Here is a 21,681-nt window from a genome sequence, read left to right as displayed (position 1 = left end):
TAGCATATTAGACGTTAACCTTAGGAAAAAAACCTTGAATAACTTTAACTGACTCTGCTGGTTATGCCAACTTAATCACATACATGAACTTTTTGAGATTTACCTTCTACAAACCTTGTATAACTTACTTAGATATTCTAGAACTTATTTACCATATAAATTGTTTTCTCATCCAGAAACATTTACTAAGATATGTTTCATACCTATAAGTTTCTTATATCTCTCTTTATTCCAGTTGCTGACTCTTTCTTAAATTTACATTCTGAAAAAAATCCTTATAAAATTCCTGAATTTAGATAAATCACTCCTTTCTCATAAGTTTTTCACAGTATTTTAAGTGAAATAGAGCTGAAACCTTTTGTACTCTTTGCATATAGAATTGTACCTGTTAGAATTTTAACTCTTAGTAACCTTGCTTTTAGTTTAAGATCCAGAAACAAGCAATCTTACTTTTTTCTTTATCAGTTTATAAAAACACATTTAATAGACCCAAATATATGTTACCTTGTAGAATTCAAAGAGCCAAGGGTACTTGAATTGATACTTAGTTGATGTTTTAGTATTTTAACTTTGCAAATTAATCAGATTTCTCTTCTAAAAAGCACATTTATGACAATCCCATTTATGTTAAAACTAATTTACCCATTTCTAACTTAAGTTACCCATGAAAAAACCAAGTTACCAAACAAGTCTAGTTCACACTTTAAGTCATTTATTCTACCAAAGAAAAATCCTTAGAGGCAATGCACATTGCACTTGAAGCATTTCATAGAAGCCAACACTTTGGACACCCAGAAAAACATGTAAGTTAGTAATTTCAAAGGCATCTTCACTCTTACCAACTTAAATTGACTGTTTTTGTTAAAGTTTTATTTATGTCATGTGAACTGAAAGGCATTTGGATCCATTCATTAAATTTATGAGTACTCATTTATCTGTAGGCCAATTTGGGTGCCAGGTACGTTATGTGGACACAGCACATATATAGACATGGCATCAATACTCAAGTATGCACGAGTGCACATAAAGCAGACAGGATACAATGATTTGGTAACTCTTTACCAGGTATTAAATCCCTACAGGTAGGTGGAAAAAGAACTATCAGATTTAACCCTTTAGAAATTAAAATAGAGCCTGTCAGATTTTTACCGTGAGACTCAGACTCAGAGAGGGCCGATGCTTTCCATTTTCCTTCCCTGTGCCTCGGCCTAGAATTTTTCCTGGAGATTTCATGTATACCCCAAATTCCCTGTATGCTCAACGAGTCTGAATAAAACAACAGTATTTTATCATCTTTGGTTTCTTTTTCCCTTTCGTGCTCAGGCTATCTTTCCAGTATTTTAACAGAAGGCCCAAAAGTCTATCTGGGGGAATTTCAGTGTCTTCCCCTGCCAACATCCTCTTCCTCTAGACTCTTTTATTTAGAGGCTCAACCTCACTCGCACTGGAGGTTTCTTGCACCCTTGCATCCTGCTCTCCTGGGTGTGGTCTTGTGTTTCTGAATAGAAGTTCAACACCCACCTGCCTTTTTGAAGGTTTCTTGTACCCATGTCTCAGTCTCATACAACCTCTGGGATATCCTGATTACCGAGGAAGTTCTTCAGTCTGAAGAATAGACTTTCCTACCTTGGTCCCTGCATGGAGTTGCCTGGTGGCTGAGGAGCTTGCTTGGGCATTTCAGATCCCCTTTCAGTTCTGGGTCCATTGTGGGCCTAAGGGATTGCAGGTCACCTCCCCAACTCCAAGGCTGCAGCAATAAGGCAGCTGAACGTACGTGAACTATCTCACGTAACACGAAGCTAGCTATTATTATCTTTTCTCTATAGATGAAGAAGCTGAAGAACAAAGAAGTTAAATAATTTTCCCAGTGTCCCACAGCCATCAAGTGTCTGAGTCACTTTGAACCCAGGCAGTTTGAGATCAGACTGATACGGGTCCAAAACATATTGTGTGTTTAACTGCCCCTGCACTGTGTGGCTCTGTTGTCCCTGACCTCACAGAACTTAAAGTCTTTTTTTAAAATTGGGTGCATGAAAATACCACCAATAGTGAGTTAATTTACTTTTCTTTGCTGAGGAGCAACTGGGAAGTGAGAATGTTTATAAAGTGCTTGAGGTCGTGGGGCCACCAGGAAAGAGTCAAGGTCACGGGCCAAATTTTGGTCTAGCTTCTACTATGTGCCCTTTGGCAAGATTTGTCACCTTTCTGAGCTTTCACTTCTTTATTTACAAAATGGATTGTCAATACCCATCCTGGCTGCCTCCAAGCATTTTTAGGGAGGCTAAATGAGGTGGCAAATGGAAATAACAGGAACAGAGCACCAGAGTAGAGTTTATTACAGGACCAAAGTGAAACTTCAGTGTCAATTTGATGAATGAATAAATGAAGGAATAGTCCTAGCAGCCCTGCAGATTGACTCTGTGAGTGACAAATGGCTCCCTTTGGGCCATCCACTGGTGTTTCTTAGCATCCCAATAAGACTCTTTATCCTTGGCCATGCTCCGTGCTCCAGTTGCTTGAGTTATTTTGCATCTGATTTTGTGTGAACCTCCAAGACTATTTCCGTAATCATTTATTAATGTCTTTTGGGAAATAAGCCTTGTGGTCAACTCCGTGGGGAGACAGAGACAAATTTGGAATGAGCTCTGCCCTCAGGGGCTCTCAGGTTAAAAGAAGAAATGATAATAATAATAACAACATAAGCAACAATGACCTGCAATTACTGAGCATTTAGCGCATGTGAGTATTGTGTTCAGACTTTATATACATGATTTCATTTAATCACAAAAATTCCTGTGAATTGCTAGAACTACAGTCCCCCTTTGCATACATGGAAATAGATTCAGACAGGTTGAGTAACTTACTCCAAGTTCACACAATGCTGAAGTTATAGAGCTTGGCATGAACCTGAGGAAGAAGATGTGGAATCAGATAACTCTATTATAAGGTAGCAACTGCTGTGGACCCTAACAGGGGCAAGCAGGACGGCGGTGGTGATGGCGATGCCGCAGCTGTTGTTGATGATGTAATGATGACTTTGATAATGACATTGAAAGAATAATGATGACTGTAACCCTCTGGTGCCCATCTGCTGAGCTTCTGCTTCATGCCAGGCTCTGAGCTGGGCACCTGCTACTATCTCATTTAATCCTCTATAACAACTTTCCCCTGTCACAATTCTCATTTCCATTTTACTCAGGACACTCTGAGCTGGAAAAAGGCCACGTACCTGCCCCAGGGCACACCTCCAGTCTGAGCTGGCCGTACCTCCATCTGCCTCACAGCGGAGCAGCGGCTCCTCCCACTGCCAACCCCTAACCTGTGGGCCTTGGACTGGGCATTTCAGAGATACACCACAAATACCTGTTACATGAGTGTCGAATAGATAGATTCCCCCTGGGCTTGAGGCATAAGCCGAGGAGATATAAATAATGTCTCAAGTGAATATGTGTGTAGGCATTCTTTAAACCTACCTGGTGGTGCTGTGATTACTAAAATGTGAGTTAATTACAAAGTATTATGTTCAGTGTTGTTTTTGTATTATTGTTTATTTTCTCAGTGAGAGAGTACTAAGTGTGTAGTTCCCGTCAGGAGGAATTTTGAGAAATATTTTCATACAAAAGGGGTCTGTGTGCTGTAAATGGTGGCAACATCCCTCCACGCTGCACCACGTGTTGAAAGTGCTTTGCCCACAGCGACCACAGGGAGGAGGGACACCACCCTCCAGGCTGGGGACAGGGCCTGGGGCATTGCTCCTGGGCCCACAGACACCTTTCTTATTGGACCTGAGCTATCACCTCGGTGACCTCATCTCCATGAGAACCTAGGCTTTTAAATGGCTGTCGAATGCTTGCATGAGTGAATTCATAAAGAAAGAAAGAATGAGTGAATTACCTCTAACCGGTGCACAGGGAAACAAAAGCGAGGGCTTCCAGGCCCAGGATGTCTGCAGGGTCTGCAGGAGCAGGGGCTGCTACTTCCTGCTCTGCGTGTGGGGTGATAAGGCTGTGGTTGCATGCCCAAGGGGCCTGGTCTTGACCTGCGATGACCATAACGGGGAAGCGGCCATGGCTGGGGCTTGGTGCTCAGCAAGGTAGTGCTCACCATTTGTGGATGCATTTTTCTAACTCAGATGAAAGTTGACAGATGGTGGTAGTATAATGTTCTCACTTCTCCGCTTCCCGCAGGCCTCGCTCCATCACAGTTCTTGAAACTCTTAGATGTCTCCCATATAGCTTGACCATGAGACGGCGGCTGGTGTTTGACAGGTAAGCGCTTTCCATTCTCCCCATACACCGCAGGCACAGCCCAAAGGCCCCTGGGCCATGTTTTGTGCTCAGGAGATAGGTGGGGATGGCCTCGGCCTTGGGTGGAAGAATGGAACCTCACACTTTACTGTGACTCCAGGAATAAACCACCCAAACACCGGAGTCCTGCAGCACAGAGAGACGAGTGTGGGGAGGGGAGCCAGGGAACACTTGTGACCTCAGATCTCTGCCTTCATCTGTCAAGAAAGTCTCAAGCAAGCAACTGCTGCTCTGTGTCTCTGTTTCCTTTCCTGTCAATTGAGGCAATAAGTGGGACTCGGCAAACAGCGTAGGTCTCGAGCTGGCTGGTCTGGGCTCCCATCTAGGCCCTGGGATGGCAAAAGGACAGTGGGGACATCACAGCAGCTGTATTCCTTTTCCCCAGGACTCAGTCCCTTACTGGACTGCTCCATGGACTTCATTTCCACAGAGGGCCTTCAGGGCTGAAGGGACTACAGCCCAGTAAGAGACCTGGCTGGGGGAACCTCCTGTGGGTTGGGCATTCAATACAAAGTCTGAGTGACTGGGCTGAGGGCATGAGAGAAGTGGTTGCTACTGAGGTGGGGGCCAGTGTGGGACCCTGGGAAGCTGGGGTGGGGTCCCACGTGAACAGTCAGCTCCGCGGTTCTGAAAGAGTGGCTGAGAGCTGAGAGGAGGTGGTTGTGGTAGAACCTACTGAACTGCAGCAAGGGACCTGGGTCAGCTGCTCCGTGATGCAGTATCTGTGGCCTCTCTTATCTCAGGGCTCTGCTGTGGCTCTCCGGAGAATCTGCAGGCACTCTGGGCTCCCACCTTGCTCTGGGTAGCTGCTCTGGCCACAGACCACTTGGCTTGCCCTCTTCCCACCATGACAGTTCGGCTCCCTCTGTCCTATAGGACAGTGGGCTGCCTCCCCCAGGGCAGTGACCTTCTAGGGATTCAGACCAGGTATCAAGCCCCTCTAAGCCTCCCCCTCATTGCTAAGTTATGGCAAGGTGACTCCTGCCCCAGAGGGGCATCTGCGTGGTGGGGAACACTTGTCAATGTTAGAGTTTTCTAGTTTCTTCTCATGGCACCACTCAAAACACTTTCATATCTCCTGTTCCATGGGAGTGTGAGAAGAGTGGGCTTTGGGTCCAGAGAGCTGCCCCCCAGCCTCACTCTGTGCCTCCCATGGAAAACTGGTCAAGCCTCCATCTGCAAAACACCGGCCTCCTTAGATGGTTCCAGACTCAAGCACAAGAGCTCACATGAAAGGCCTGAACAGGGCCCACTGTATAGCAGTCAGCATTTACATTCTGTTCTCTGCCAGCTGGTATCCCTGCTATGGAGTACGTGACTAGAAAGACCTGTGAGGCTTTGGATTCAAAATGTGGCATGAGCCCTTAGCATGTGCATCTTAACAGGAAGTGAGGGCACAGACTGACCTTCCTTTGAAAAGTCTATTCAGCAGATATCTGTTCCAGGCACTGATGGACTCTGGAGGCCCAGTCAGCAATAGGACGGTTTCTTCTCCAGAAGGGACATGTAGACAAAGGGGCAGCAATGCACCAGGAGAAAGGGAGGCAGCAGCAACTGATGTAGGAAACAGACATGCAGAAGAGAGGCGGCGGCACATTCAGAGAGGGCTGTGACTAGAAGGCTCACGGAGGAAGCATGGGCTGGCACTGCAGGGTCAGTGGAGTTTGTCAGATAAGCAGGACTGCAGGGAGGGAGTAGAGGGCAGCCTGGGTGGAAGGACTGGCATGGGCAGAGACCAGGCTGTGGGTTGGGCACCTGTGGCTGGTGTTTGTGGTGACCTTCCCAGCAGAGCTCCCATGGCAGGGAAGCTCTCCCAGAAGCTTAGCACCTGGCTTCCATTGGCTCAGATGTCATCCAGAGTCCACATCTTTAGTCAGGCCCCACAGTTTAAGAGGAAGGCAGATGAGTTCCATAACAGGGGCTGCTGGGCAGCCTATAATGGTGGCAAGTCAGTGGGGAGCCTCTCAGGTTCCCCTCGTTGGGGCTGAGGGCTCAGTGTACCTGCAGACTCTGGAGGAGTCTGGGGACATCATTGCATTTGCGCTGGTGGCTCAGGCCCGGAAGTGGAGAGGCCCCAAATACCTGTACTGGGGGGCCACTGGTACTCAGACAGAGGGTGTTCAGAAGACTATGGGGCCCTGGAGGAGCGAGAGTCAGAGGGCAGGGGCAGCATTGGGCACTGTAAGGAAGGAATCTGAAGTAGGAACCTGGCCAAGTGGATTAACCAGGTTGAACCCAGGCAATCTGACCCCAGAGTCCCTGCTCAAATGACCCTGGGCAGCCTCCCTCTAAGCACTACAGGCACCTACAGGGTTGGAGCTATGTCTGTCTTGCTTTAGCACACAGTAGACACTCAATAAAAATGTGCTCACTAACAAGAATGCACAAAGGCATGATGAATTGGGCCCCAAAAGAACTGGAGCAGAAAATAGGGATGGGGACAGATTTTCTGGCACAGGGAGTAGCTGGAACAAAGGCTCAGGTCAGAGCACCTGGAGCCGCCAGGAGGTGCTGGCCAGCCTGGAGTGCTGTAAAGCCAAAGGGGCTGGAGAGGGACCATTTAAGTGGCAGCCCCTCCAGCCCACCTGCCCCATCCCAAAGACCTGGCACCTGCTGCCTTCCCTGCCCAGCCTGCCCCACCTTGGGAAAGTGTACTGTGCCCTTGGTGGCCCCACATCCTACTTTGTCACTTCCTCTCTTAAAGGTTCCCAAGGGCAGATCTGGCAACAAGGCCAGAAGCCCCGAGAGGTGGGGAAGGTGTGCCAAAGGTGCCCAAGAAAGCTGTCAAAACTCACCACTATACGGGGGTGCTTTCTGAATGCTCTAGGCTTCAGGAGTAGGGTGGGGACCCTTCCTTGCCTCAAACTAGACAAGCTGCACACAGAAAGCTAGGGTTGGGATGCACTCTGTGACTGGGTACCCTTGGGTGAATCAATTCACTTCTGTTTCTCAGCTTCCACCTCCATAAAGTGGGAATAAAAGCAACAACAGGAATAACCGGGGCATCATTTGGGGAAACTCCGGGACGACACCAGGCTCAGTGAAAAGTCGTTTCTGGGCTTCCTGTTTTGCTAGTGGGGCCTCAGTTTTCTCTGTAAAATGAAGGGGTGGACAATGTTGCTCTTTAACACCAGCCAGCCACGTCAATATCTTTACATACACATACACTACATGCCTAAAAGCTCATACAATTTAATCACTTTGTGTATGTAAGACAAATGTGCAGCTTATAGCCCCTTTTATTGTGTTTTCTTCTGATGACAAAAGTAATACATATTTATTGAGAACATTTTGGAAAGTTCAGGAAAAGTAAAAATTCACCCACTGCTCCATATCCGTGACTGCGATACTTAGTGGGTTCCTCCCTTACCTTTCTGCTGGTTGTACATGCAATCATTTTAAATATACACGTGTATTTTGGATTATAGTCTGCATTCCATTTTTTTAACCCCAGCTGGGCTATTGAACCAAGCCACTGGGCTGGGCTGTCTGTCCCTGTGCCTGCAGGAACTGGAGGTAGCAGGCCACTTCTCTCCACTTCTGCCCAGGCGGCTAGTTGGAGGATCTGACCTTTGGATGTTCCGTGTCTCTGGAGGGTGCAAGTTTGACACTAATTTTAACTTGGCCTCTCGGGCCCCCCGGCCTTGGGGCTGCACATAATGGACGCCTTATGAAGACAGCTGCCTATGGTGCAGGAAGAAGCGTCCCACCTTAAAATGTTCCTCGTCGCCCGCCAGCCCTCTGCTCTCGGAGAACAAGCCGGCTCCCTGTTCCCTCTCCCACCAGGAAGGGGCGGTTGTTGATGTTCATGGCCCAGTAGGCTGCACCCGGGGCAGGTGGCCCGCCCCACACCCACGGGAGACTGCATCTCTGGATGGGGTTGTGTTTTTACAGGATGGGTTTTGGTTTGAGCTGGAACAGCCGAGAGAGACTTCCTGAGAAGTCGCTGGGGGTGCAGGATGTCTGAAAGGTCCTCGTGTGTGTGCACTGAGTCTTCCGGAGCCTCGTCTCACATTTGTCAACTGTATAGAGAGACAATGTCATCTAACATCCCACTTTGTCCTGATGACAGCTCTGTGGCTTTGGTGACACATTTTCATTTTACAGGTGCATTAACTGAGGTTGAGATGGGGAAGGAATTTGCTTGAGGTCCCACGGCAGGTCAGCACAGGGACTTGAATGTGGGCCTCTCTCACTTCATGTCCAGGGCTGTCTCTGCTCATCAGCACCATATAGCAAAGGGGCTCTGACCAGGCTCACGTCCATCAGCTCTGTGTTTCCCAATGTTTGGTCTTATTCATCCAAAATGGGAATACTTTAAATTCTGCCTTGAAAGTAAAACATGTTTATTGAAAAAAAAAAAAAAAAAGCTATCCAGTTGGTGTGTTTCTAAAGCACAGATCCAATCATGGCAGATTCTTGCTTTGGAACATGGAGGATCTCCCTTCACAGGATAAAGGCCACACACCTTAGCCTGGCCTTCAGTTTCCACAGCCACTACAAATGGATGCCTCTAAACCTGGTTCCTCCAACACTGATCTAGTAGGATACTTGTGTATGGTTGGGAATTTTTCTTATAATCTGCTTCATGGCCAAAATGGAGTTCCATGAGGCAGGACACCCATGGGCTCTTTGCCTCCATGTCCATAGGGTCTTTACTGGGCTGGGCACAGCCAAGCCCATCGAATGTATTGGCCCTCACCTGTGGTCCTTCATTGGAACATGAGTTTTAAACCAGACTTAGAAATAAGCTGAAGCCCACCCAGCAGCTGCCAACCGGTAAGGAGTAGCTGGTTGGCTATATTCCCAGGAGGGAGCTGTAGGGCCAAGTCAGAAAGCGCTGGGGAGGCTGGGAGCAGGAATATGGAGAGATCCCTGGGTGTGTGCTGAGACTCACCCCTGCCCCCATGGCAAATCTTCCACCTCCCCCAAGCTCCCTGGCCCTATGGTGACAATACACCCTGTGTAATGTGTCCCCTGCCCCCACAGTGGCTCTTTGACCCAAGTCGGATGCTCTTCAGGAACAATTCACAGCAACCGCATGACAGCTGCTCTGGGAGAAGACAAGTTTTCTAGGGACCGTTTGGGCTTAGTGAGGACAGGACCCTTGCACCAAACGGTACCCCTCTGGACCCCAGCCCATCGGCCTTCTAGATGGTGATGCTCTGGATATTATCATAGGAGAGGCAAAGCCTTTAGAGTCCCATTACCTTGACTCTGGCCATTTCTACCACTTAGTAGTTAGGGGGCTCTATCTCTCTGAGCCTTAATTTCTTTATCTGCAAAATGGGACCTATGATTCCAGCTTTTAGGGTTGCTGTATCTCATGGGACTGTGCTTTTCAAATGTCCAGCACAGCATCAGGAGCCTGAGAAATGCCTGGCTGTGCCCCTTCTCCTGAAGCCTCTGGAGGCCTCAGAGCCCCCAAGACATACCCTGGCTGCTTGGTGAAGGTGGCGGTCTCTGGGGAGACGTTTCCAGCATGTTACACATGGCACACCAGTCTAGCCATTTGTCACTTCTCTGATTCTGGCATGCTCTTAGGAGTTTAGTAAGGACAAACCTCTTGCTTGCTGATATAAGTCCATGGAGAAGTGGGTTTAGTAACAGGTTCATTTCCCTGCACAGTCAGATTTCCAGGAGGATTGTTTTCATTCATTTACGTATCTCGAGAGCCTTGACCAGCTGCCAGGTGTGATAGGAGATACACAGACCACTGGACCATGCGGGGATCCTTTCTTCTAGAAGCTCACTCACCATCTAAGCAGTAATTGTAATGCAAGGTGAATAAGTGGAAGGTCACCTGGGAAAGGCAGGGCTCTGGAGAGGGTGCGACCACTGTCTGCAGGGTTGATTGGAAAACCTTCTATGTGGAAGGTGGTACCCAAAGGTACCCCATTCTCCAAAGAAGTATAAACATTAAAATAGCCAAGAATAGACTTAGGGTATTCTGAATTGATCTATAAATAGAATCTCAATCAAAATCCCAGTACATTTTATTCACAAAATGATTACAAATCACACCTGGAAAAATGGACATGCTTAAATGTCCTAGAAAAATTCAGTGTTAATGAAGAAAGATTGTGGCCCAATGGACCAGAACAGGGACCCAGAAGTTTCTCTCAGGGTACATGAGGTTTAGTACATGAAAGCACCACATTAAACATTAGAGATGAAAAGGCGGATCATCCCACTGTGGTATGAAGACCACTCAGTAGGGTGGGAGGTGCAGGAACCAGCTCTGCACTTCAGTCCTTGCATCACGATAAATTCCAAGGTGATCAGAAAGCATAAAACCATAAAGGGAATAAATAATGAGGGAATAAATAATCAGACTGCCTCTTTAAGTGTAAAACCAAATCCAGAAACAGTGAAAGAAAAGAACTTGAAATTCATGGGCAAAACCACATGATGATCTAGGTTAAAGAAGGGGAGCAAACTAAGAGAAGAATTTCCACATGTGTTCGAGGACGAAAGGGTTAACAGTCCTCAGGTGCAAAGAGCTCTCATAATGAAGTGAAGACGGATTGCCAGCAGAAAAATGGACAGAGACATGAACAAGCAATTCACAAAAGACAAAATACTCAGGATAGCATGTGACAAGAGGCACTGAGAGTCAGAGGATGCACATTACAGAACAAAGAGGTACTTTGGGGGGCCTTTTTCAAAGAATGAGAGTTCTTGGTGAGGTAGGCATGGAAAGCAAGAGTTCTCCAGCACTGCTGGTAGACTGTGAATGGGTACACACCTTCTGGAGGGGAGATGTCACAGTACCTACCAACGCTCTCGAAAGCATCACCCTTCAATTCGGCAGCCCAATTCTACCCAGGATTCTATCCTAAGGAAATGATTGTGTGTATAAGAAGTCAGCAGAGTGTGTCAGTAAAGAGTGTGGAATCTGAGGTCCATGAGACCTGGGGGTAGGCTGTGTGACCCTAGAAAAGTTACTTAGCATCTCTAAGCATCAGAGTTCTCACCTGTAAAGTGAGGGTAACAATCATTCCCTTTCCTAATGAGGATTGTTGTGGGGCTTAAATGTAATAAATATTTATAAAACTCTTCACAGAGAGTGGGGTCCACAGTAAATGCTGAATTAATATTCACTTCTTTTTTGTCATCAAGGATGTTCATCATAGCAGTGTTTATAGTAATAAAGAACGGGAAACAGCCAAATTGTCCATCAGTAGGGAACTACCAGTTAATGATTGAAGGAAGGTATATAAACCTGTATTTATGGATATGGAAAGATGTCTTTGACATGTTAATGTATGATTTAAAAAAAAGAGTTGAAAGTGTATGGAAGGTGTGTTCTAAATAGCACAGAATATATGTCTGGGTATGCGGAAGGGCATAGGTGATTCTCGTTACCATAGTACTCATGTTCTATAAAGTCCCCGCAAAAACCGAGTTAGTGAATACTGAGTCATTGCTCCTAGGAGCACTATGGCATTTTCTCAGAGACTCTGGTCACAGCATTTTTGTCAACCAATCAGTACATAATGTTGTGTCGTGTGTTCCTGTTTGGCGACACCTAGATCAACCTGGATTGCTGATTCATTAGTGCTGAACTCAGAGCTGGCAGTGTGTACCTGGCACCTGAGTAAAGCTTACCTAATATGTTCCTTTTCCACGAGGCACTTCGTAGCTCAGGGACACTAGACAGCACTTCAGCAGGGCACTTGATGGCCATTTTTAAAAAGTTAAATCACCAAAGAAGCACAGGAACACGAAAAACATGGCACTGAGCAGTCTGTAGAAGGACACTAGTTTATAGTACAGAAGCTGAAAAAAGAAGGCAGAGCATCATCTTGTTCAGCTTATCTGGGAACACAAAAGTCAGGTGACTCAAAAATTTCCCCACTGCGCAGTTGCAAATGGCTATAAAGTGAGTATTGATTTGGGGGTTACAAATAAGTTTCACTGCGTAGGTGAATTTGCAAATCTGAATCTGTGAATAATGAGGATTCACTATATCTTAAAAGACAATGTGTTAGTCCAGTTGGGCTGCTATAACAAAATGCCACTGAATGGCTAATTTATAAGTGATGCAAATGTATTGCTTGCAGGTCTGGAGACTGGAAGTTCAAGACCAAGGCAGACTTGGCATCTGTTGAGAGTCTACTGCCTTGAGTCATAGAGGGCAGGAGGGGCAGGGGTCTCTCCCAGGTCTTCAAAAAGACACTAATCCTGGGACCGGGGTGGTGGCTTAATGGTGGAGCACTTGCCTCAAATGTGTGATGCACTGGGTTGGATCTTTAGCACCACATAAAAATAAATAAATAAAATAAAGGCATTGTGTCCATCTACAACTAAAAATATATTTTTTAAAAACAGACACTAATCCCATTCTAAAGGTTCTGCCCAGGACCTAGTCACCTCCTAAAGGCCCATGTCCTAATACTATCACCTTGAGGGTTGGAATTTCATCCTAAAAATTCCAGAGGGACACAAACATGCAGACCATGGCAGATGGTCATGTTCATAATAGTTATCTAAGAGTCAGGACTTCAGGTGAAATTTTCCCTTTCTCTTTAGTCTTACAAAGCTTAAACTTTTTGTAATAGATACATGATATAATTAAGGTAATAAAGCTATGTTTATTTTAGAGAGAAAATTTGCAATTGATGACACTCTATTCTCAAGATAAAAATCAAAACTGAGAATAATTAAAAGTAAACATTGTTACAAATCGCTTACTATGTGCCACACAGACTTCTAAGACCCCTACCTTTAAAAAAAAAAATGATGCTTCACTATGTCGTCCAGGTTGGACTTGAGTTCCTGGGCTCAAGGATCCTCCTGCCCCAGCCTCCTGGGTAGCTAGAACTATAGGTGCATGACGCTGTTCCGCCTTTCTTTAATGTAATGATTCACATGCTTCTCACCAAAGGCTTCACAGGATGGGTTCTATTATTATCCCCATTATTTGGGTGAGAAAACTGCAGCAAATAGAGGTCAGACAGTTTGCCCAAGGTCATAACCAATAAGGGACAGAGAGCCCAGATTTGAACCCAGGCAGTCTGGTGGCAGAATCTGAGCTTTCAGCAGGCATTCCGTTAGTTTCTGCTCATGCGCCTACCTGGCCTGGCCCCAGGCTGGAGATGCCCAGGAGAATCTGAGCAGCCTCTGCCCGAAGCGCTTCCCATCTGGGTTGAGGGCTGGCATTTCAGGCTCAGGGTGCCGCTGGGTCCAGCTGGCATTTCAGCGAAGGAGAGGCCTTCCCAGCCCAGCCCTAGGATTCCAAGAAGGCACCACCAGCCCTGCACTCCATGTCTTCCGGAGATTGGCTCCCTTTCCTTTCTGGCCCCGAGGCTCAGCCCCCAAGTTCTCGGCATCACCCTGGCCTCCTCATCCTGGAACTTTATGGCCATTATCTTGCTCTCCCCTGTCCAACCACAGGAGCTGGAGTCATAAATCCCTTAGCCCATGGATTCAGCACACACCTCACGTGGCTTATCAGTAAAAGTGTATTGAGTGAACACACAAACCACGAATAGAAATGCCTAGTCTGAGACCCCAAGATCCTAGGCAAACTGCGTTGTAGCAAAGTAGTTGTTGGAACTTCTAAGGCTCTGAAGGACTCTGGAGGGCTGAGCTGTTCTGCCAGGAACCTGTGACCACAGGATCAAGAGGCAGAGCTGACAGGTCTGCAAGGCCAACATTAGCCAGGGTGTTGTTCCTGTGGCTTCTAAAAACCCCCCACCCTGTGGGGGAGACTAAGAAAGGGCCTGTTCAGCTTCTCTTGGCACTTCCAGGGGGAAGGCTGGGGTTGGGACAGGCCAGGCCAGGGACATCTTTTCTAAAATAGCTTCATGCATATTCAACTGCTCCCTGAAATAGTCGGGTGGCTATTTTAAGCAGCTTCTACTCAGATGCCCACACGTAATGGCATCTACCTTGAGCATGTAAGCCAGCCAGAAGCAAAATAAAAGGACACAGGAGGACAATGTTAAGAGCTTCTGGTGTCTTCCCTCCACTCCTCCCCCACCCCTGGTATGTGTTTCCTCTGAGGGACTCTCTTACATGGAATTAAAAGTCACTGTTACTATGACAACTCACTGAAGGAGGATTCCCATTCAATGACCTTACCCACCAGGGTCCCAGGAGCACAAATGCTCCAAGGCAGCCAGACCTGGCCTTCGGTTTGCTCCTGAGTCTCTTTGGGCCCATCTCCTCCTGGTTTACCCACAATTCTAACAGCAGAGTAGAAGCAGAGGCCAAGGGAGGGCAGGGAAAGGCCTGGCCTAACCACAGGGGTTGAGGCCACAGCTGTGAGGGTAGAGAGAGAGAAAACTCGACACAGGACTCTGCCAAGGAAATAGTTAGAAACCAGTATGGACTGAGACCTTCATAGGGGCCTGGGCCATCATTGAGGGATAAAGATGGTAAGAATGTTCATGCAACGGGCAGGTAAATAACTGTAAGTATATTCACCTAACCTCTGACTTTGTCCCCTTTCCCCCAAAAGAGATCCAAAAGAGAAGTCGGAAGCACAAAGTGTAAGTGCTAGGGTTAAGGTGAGAATGCAGAGTCACAAAGGAAGGAAGCTGTCTGTCTCTGGGGAGCTGGGATGTGAGGCTTGAGCAGGGAGCACAGAGCTTTCTTGTGAGACAGTAGGTGGTGGCCCTGTTCCAGGTGGCTGGCACAGGACACATAAAGGAACAGAGGCAGGAAGCAGCAGCTCATGGTGGAAGTGAGGGTGAAATGAGCAGAAGAGAAGCAGAGTGACCCCCTGTGCCATGTACCTGGGGCCTTAGGGGCCCTGCTGTGTCAAAAGAGCCCTCTGGGGCCATTGCATGTTCTTCTCAAGCACTCCCTGCATGATGACGTAGAACAGCAGCCAGAAGGAAATGGGAGGATGTTGAAAGCTTCATGGTGATGGGTGTGGCCCTAAGAAGGAGTTCAAGTTCATTCCATCTTCTCAGGGGATGTGTCAAACGTCAATACATACAAAGAATAGGGGGTTAGAAACCTGGGCCCCAGCAAGAGCGCCCAGGAGGGCTGTCATGGGGCCCTGGGATTCTGCACACTCAGCTGTCCAAGAGATGTGGCCAAGACCGCTTGCTTCTTAGGTGTCTGAATTTAGACTCACTGTGATGCCCCATAGTCTTCCAGAGAAAGTTCTGCTTTGTTCAGGGCCTCCTGAGCAAGGCCAGGAATAGTGCTTGGAAAGGTGGTCACTCAGAGGGAGGGACAAGAGCAACAGATAGAGTGTAAGTGATGAGCCTGGCCATCTGAGGGCATCTGTTGGGTGAGGTTTGACTGCACAGTGTTTCCTGGGTGACTTCTAGAACCAACAGCAAGAGTCCTGGGGCCCAGAGGCAGCACATCTTTCTCTGTTAATCTCCCCTCGTTCCTCAAATGCACGCACCCTTTTTAGTCTTGATTTGTTCATTTCACCCATCCAGCTGGAGCTATGGCTGGGATCTCATTGGCATAGATAATGGTTCCTTTCCTGAATTTTCAGGGATTTGTGAAACCCCTGAAATCCTAAGAAAAAGAGTACATATCCTCTGCTTATTTTTATGGAGAGATAGCTCATAGCTTTCAGCAGATTCTCAAAGGGACAGGTGGCCCAAAAAAAGGTTAAAAACCACTGATGGAGATGGGAATTGTTTTATTTTAAAACAGATGATTTCAGTGTTTGGTGGAGAAGCAGAGTGAGAGAGTGCTGAGTGAAATCCCAGTTCTGCACTGAGCTATGTCAGATGATGAAATGGCACCAGGGACTCTGCTGATGTCCCCACCATCGCTGGGCACCCAGTGTGTGTGGACTCTGCAGGGGTGCCCTCTGAAGGAGGGAGCAAGATCCCCCACCTAGCGTTCTGCTCTGTTCCTCCCTCTTCCCATCCACAATGTCTCTGCGAGACCACAGTCCAGCCTGCACTTGGCAGGTGCCCTCCTGATTCGGATAGATTTAGGAAGCTGGTAGAAATCTGAGGAGAGAGTTTACCAGCTAGACTTGTGGAGCTTCACCTATGGAATGAGGTTTTGGAAAGAAGGGGTGGCTAAAGTTCATTGATCAGCTATAAAAGATAGGTAGCATCAATCCCCTGCTTGAAAGCCTGCAGTAGCTGCCTATCTCCAAGTAAAAGCCAGGAGTCTTCTAAATGCCTTCACAACCCCAGGGATGTGACCACCAATGACTTCTCACATCCCAGATCCTCTGACCTCTATCCTGTTGCTCAAAGTCTGGCGTGGGGTCTTTGCACTTGCTGTTTCCTGTGCTGGGAAACATGCTCACAGGTCAGTCCCTCGCTCTCTTCAGGTCTTTCTATCAACGTCCCCTTCGCAGTGAAGGCTTCTCTGGCCCCTGTTTAACATGGCAACACCTCCTGCTGCCACCACCCCCATTCGCCATTCTCTTTTTCTGTTTCTCTGGATAGCTCTGACCTCCATCTCACATGTCCCTGTTCATGGACTGTGCCCAGTGCCCGGAACAATGCCCGGCCCACAGCAGGTGCTAAATGAACATCTGCGGAATGAATGAGTGAATCCTTCCCCTGCCCCAGTTTTTACATACCATTTTTATACACTATAATCTCATGTGAATCTTATAAAAACTCTGCAGGATGGGTTTTATGCTCCCTTTTCACAATGGAGAACCAGAGATTTATAGCAGCTGGAACCATTTCCTGGGTCCTAGGGTCTCAGAAACTCTGCTCTCTGTCTGTTCTCCACCCTGGAGGGCTTTGAGACCGCCCTCCCCAGGACTCCTTGAGCCAGACAAGCGACTGTGTTTGTGCGTGATCCTGTCAATAGTTAAAGTTTGTAGCAAACTGCCAATCCAGCTAAGTCAAGGTTTGATGTGTCCTGGAAGTGGTCAGGCATGTAAAAAGCAAATAACAGAGAAAAGAAGACAATCTTATTTTGATGAACTACATCTCACTCATTTTTCTGTGTGGGACACCCCCTCCCCCCAGTGCTGAGGATTGAACCCAAGGCCTCACACTAAGCAAGCGCTCTGCCCCTGAGCGACAGTCCCAGCACTTGCTCACTTTTCTGGAAGAGATTTCTTAAATGGTGACTTTGGACTTTGAAAATGTATCTGAAAGCCAGACATCAGCCCTGAACGCCTCCAGACAGCCATGACACGAGGCCACTGCCACATATGCAAGCCGGTGTGTTTGCTTGTGGTAGAATCCATGGGTCCCGGTTCTCACCCCGTACACAGTCCCAACACACCCTGCCTGCAAGGCAGGACAGAGAGAGAACCATGCTACAGATGTCCAGTGCTGATTGTGGAGAATGTCAAAGATGAGTATCACAAAGAATGTGCCTTTAGGGAACTTACAATCCAGCAAAAGAAACCGGATGGAAAACAGGTTATGTCCAAGAATCCTTATTCATTCAAACCCTTACCTTATTCCCAGAAGGAGCCAAGGTAGAAGTTGGGATTATGGTAGAGTAAGTGCTGCAGCTGAGATGGGACTTAGGCTGGGTGTAAGGGTGAAGCAGCATGACCCATATGGTGAACTGGCAGGAGGCCCTGGTGGCTGGAGGTTGGACAGGCGAGTCTCCAGCTGAGGTCTGTGCGGGGAGCTGGTTCTTCCTCCCAAGGAGCTTACAGTGCAGTGGAGGGAATGGGCAAGCAGGCAAAGGCTCCTCACAGATCTGCAGCCCTGCCTCCTTTCTCTCAGAGATCTGCTCTCAGCACATGGAAAGCCCCAGACTAATGGGGCCTGCAGCATTTCCTGTGCTGACGGAGACAGATGCTCCCACAGACCTTGGTCCTCCTGCATCCCTGACTTCAGGCCACATGCTAACAGTCCCAGCAGAGCTTCCGCTCTGAGAAGTCACACCTTGCATTCAAACAACAAGGTACTGCTTACAGAGCACAGTCATATCTGTCCTCTCTTGTCCCTCCGTGAAGAAAGCCGGGGGAGGGCCAATTTTCCACTAAACAGATGGGACAGCAGAGAGTCAGAGGTTCTAAACCTCATCCTGGGAAGTGGCAGAGCCACTGTCCTGAGGCGATGTCTACACAAGCATGTAGCTGTTGAGAAAAACTTGGGCACAAGACCACATAACAGCAGGAGACGGGTCTGTGGCTATTAGGAGAGAACGCTGGGCTCTGGAATCAAATGGAGCTGCCTTCACCTCCCTGAGCTTCAGGTTTCTCACCAGTGACACGAGACTAATAGTATGTACTTGGCAGTGTTGTTGTGAGAACCAAATGAGATGCTACATGGAAGCTTACCTAGCAAGGTGACAGAGGACAGGAGCCAACAGGTACCCAGTGCAGAGTATGTGGTGGAGTCTAATCTCATCTAACCCTCTAAGCAACTATTACTTCATTGTACAGGTAGAAGAAACAGTCCAGGGAGATGAGCGAAACACCCATAGCCAGCCAATGATGAAAACTGGCCCCAATGCCTCAGTTATTAAACATGAGGCTGTAATTGCATCTTGAATCATTTTGTTGATGAAGTTTGGTCTGCACAGGCTCAGACACTGGCCAAGTTCATGCAGGTGACCCCAACCCTTGCAAGAGGGAAATGCTGTCCAGAAGGGAGGCCCTGCAAGGGCCAAGTGAACCTGATCCCAGAGGAAATGGTCAGCAGTTGTGGCCGTGGAAAGGAAGGGCTGGAGGGTCACAGGCACCAGGCAGAGCCACATGGCCAAGGTGGTTGGTGGCTTTGTACTAATGAAGTGGTGACCTGGAATCCAGCAGGCTGGGCTTCCCTTTCCCACTTCCTTCCTGTGTCGACTGTCAACTGTCCTGCTGAGTCACCTGCAGGAAGTCAGGGTGGGGAGGCAGAGAGTGGGGAGACCTAGGTCCTCCTGCATCTCTGTCCCCAACTTACCTCGTGACTCTAAACCAGCCACTTCCCCTTCCCCTGGGGCTCAGTTTACATATCTGCCAAGTAAGCAGCCTGACCCAAATCTCCAGGAGACCAGCAAGGGCTTTTTAAGGAGACAATGCTTTCTGGAATACAGTGTAGGATAAAGGACCACCAGTTAGGGACTAGTCACTAGGCACTATAGAAACACTCCTGTGCTCCCTCACAACCAGCCGAGTTCTCCACAGCTCCTGTCTGTCACCAAGACTGGTAGGACCAGGAGGGCAATGGAGGGCAGCCCCTCCAAGTGCTGGAATGGTGACAGTATGACAGCCACCAAAGGGCCACCTGCAGACCCTAGTCCTCCTCTTAGTTTTATCCCAACACCTCATCTGATGCAATGAACTTTTATTGAGACCTAGGCCTGGCGAGGGCCTTACTAGATGCTGTGGAATTCTCAGTGCAGGCTTGTGGGAAAACACTCAGCCAGCACAGGCCTTCTCCCAGGGCCAGGCAGTGACCACATCCCGCTCTGGCCACGCAGTAACCCTTTCGTTCACTCAGGCCCACGGGAGCTGTTTTTGCTACACCCATTCCCAACCCTGGTTAGAAGACGTCTCCCAAAGGACACATATTCTGAAGTCAATGCCAACCCATTTCTATTGTTCACATTTCACAGTCTGACATGCAAGGATCTCTGAGGTCCTGCGAGTTGGGGAGTTTGGTCCAGGCCTGGAGGATTGCCTGGTGAATGGCAGAGCAGGGTTATGGCACCCACCTCTGCCTCCCACCACCCGAGGGGTGAGGCACTAAACACGAAGGGGGCCATAGGGCATGTGGACGCCAAACTTAAGGCTCTTCTCCTACAAGCTGGAGTTCAGTTGGCTTCATGTGGCTTTTGAGCCCTTTCTTGATGGGTCGGCTGGTTCACCTCAGAGGATGGCTTCCTGCCTGTCCTTGGGGCTGCAGCCTTGCCACCTGGCTCAGTGGCTCCCCCATCGCTGAGTCATTTTATATTTCTGTGTCTTTACACGTTTCTCTTTAGCTGGACACCACTTCTCCTCCTCTCCCACCTCCAACCAGTCCTCCTGGCAAACTGGTATTCAAGGTCCAGTTTGCTCGTCACTCCTTCCAAAATGTCCCCCTGCCCCTGTCCCGTCTCTTTGGGCAGCACCTCTGTACATAGTTTCTGTTGGTTCACCTTCGCCCTGCTTTGTACCAATTTGGGTGCAGATCTGTGTGGCTCCTGGAGGACCAGGACTGTGGCCCAGAAGGTGGCAGCTGTCCCATGAATGTCCGTTGGAAGGAACGGAAGTGAATCTCCCAGCGCAACCCCAAGTGAGTCTACCTGGCCTGTTGCCGAGGCTCACGGCTGCTCGATGACGGGACATCCTGGGAGCCCTGTCACTAAGAGGCTGCATGTCCACATGCACTGCCTGTCCCCTATTGGGCTTCAGTTTCTCCCCTGAAAAGCATGGGTCAGTTTCTCAGGTCTTTCTGGAGCTGTTGTGTAGTGGTGTTTCTGGAACTCTGTGAGCTGCCTTTGCAGCGTCCTGCCTGCTGGCCACAGGGTGTTCCATGGGTTCTGACCTTAAGTCCCTGCCCCGTTCCTCAGCCCTCCCAGGGCCCCCTCAGGGCCTGGCCAATTCAGGTGCTGGGGCACAGGGGAGAATCAGACTTGGTGCCCACCCCACCCTCAAGGCTTGCAACCTGGTGACAAAACAGACATGCCACAGCAGCACAGTGACCACAGAGTCCACAGGGGCCTCAGCCCCAGGCCAACCCATGGCAGTGGTCAGAGAGAACTTCCCAGAGAAATAGGCCTAAGAGACCCAGGGAAGCAGAGTCCACAGCAAGGGCACACTGGAGCCATTGGGTGGCCAGTGGTTTGGACAGAAGTAGGTCTACTGCTGCAGGTGCTGGGCTGTGCCAGTGTGTGACGTGTGATGGGGAGAGATCAGTGAGGCCAGGAGTGCCAGGCTAGTACCAGCTACATGCCAAGGCCCTGGGGAAAGAGCTGCCCAGCTAAAGGCATGATGGCAGAGGCTGGGCTCGCTGGATTATGTAATGGCTGGGGAAATGGCATCTGGGAGGGTGTCAAGGAAGGGGGATGTGTCTCAGCAGGGCTGCATCATTCCCAGAGATGAGCTGGGAACAGATCTGTAAATGGACTGGGACTCGCGATAGTCAGAAAGCACACCCAAGCTGGAGAGAAGTAGTCACGAGTGGCAAGGTTGTGGCAGTGGACTTCACACGCGACCAGACGCAAGGCCTCTCTCTCGGCTCCTCCCTCCATCCACTGGTCATCTGGGACATGGGCCCATTCCATAGGCTGGTCTGTAGGGCAGAGAGAGGGGCAGGCCAGCTTCATACCTGCTGACCTAGAGGACATGTGCTGGGCAACTGGTACCCATGGAAGAATGTAGTGCGAGGGCATTCTGTGCTCTGTGTCCCATGAACCAACCCTAGGATCAGGCAGGCAGGGGGCCTGAAGCCAGACAAACACCAGCTGAGCACTATGCACTGCTGGAGAGAGAGCATATACCTTTCAAGTTCAAGTTGCCCCTAGACTCGTGAAACCCACGGATAAA

The 21,681-nt window shown here is 48.6% G+C and overlaps 1 protein-coding gene across 4 annotated transcripts in view; it reads left to right on the top strand.

Moving 5' to 3' along the window:
• Nucleotides 1–21,681, top strand: part of HIVEP3 (HIVEP zinc finger 3) — a 460,275-nt gene that overhangs the window by 298,929 nt on the left and 139,665 nt on the right. For all 4 annotated transcript variants that reach the window (XM_079113086.1, XM_079113085.1, XM_079113088.1 and 1 more), the window contains one exon: nt 4,188–4,268. The gene's annotated coding sequence lies outside the window, so the exon portion shown is untranslated. The remainder of the gene's footprint in view (nt 1–4,187; nt 4,269–21,681) is intronic.

The sequence above is a fragment of the Sciurus vulgaris genome (genome assembly GCF_902686455.1).
Source record: "Sciurus vulgaris genome assembly, chromosome: 1".
In the NCBI taxonomy this organism is placed as follows: domain Eukaryota; kingdom Metazoa; phylum Chordata; class Mammalia; order Rodentia; family Sciuridae; genus Sciurus; species Sciurus vulgaris.
The sequence above is the reverse complement of the archived record's forward strand: the minus strand, read 5'-3'. Positions and strand labels throughout refer to the sequence as shown.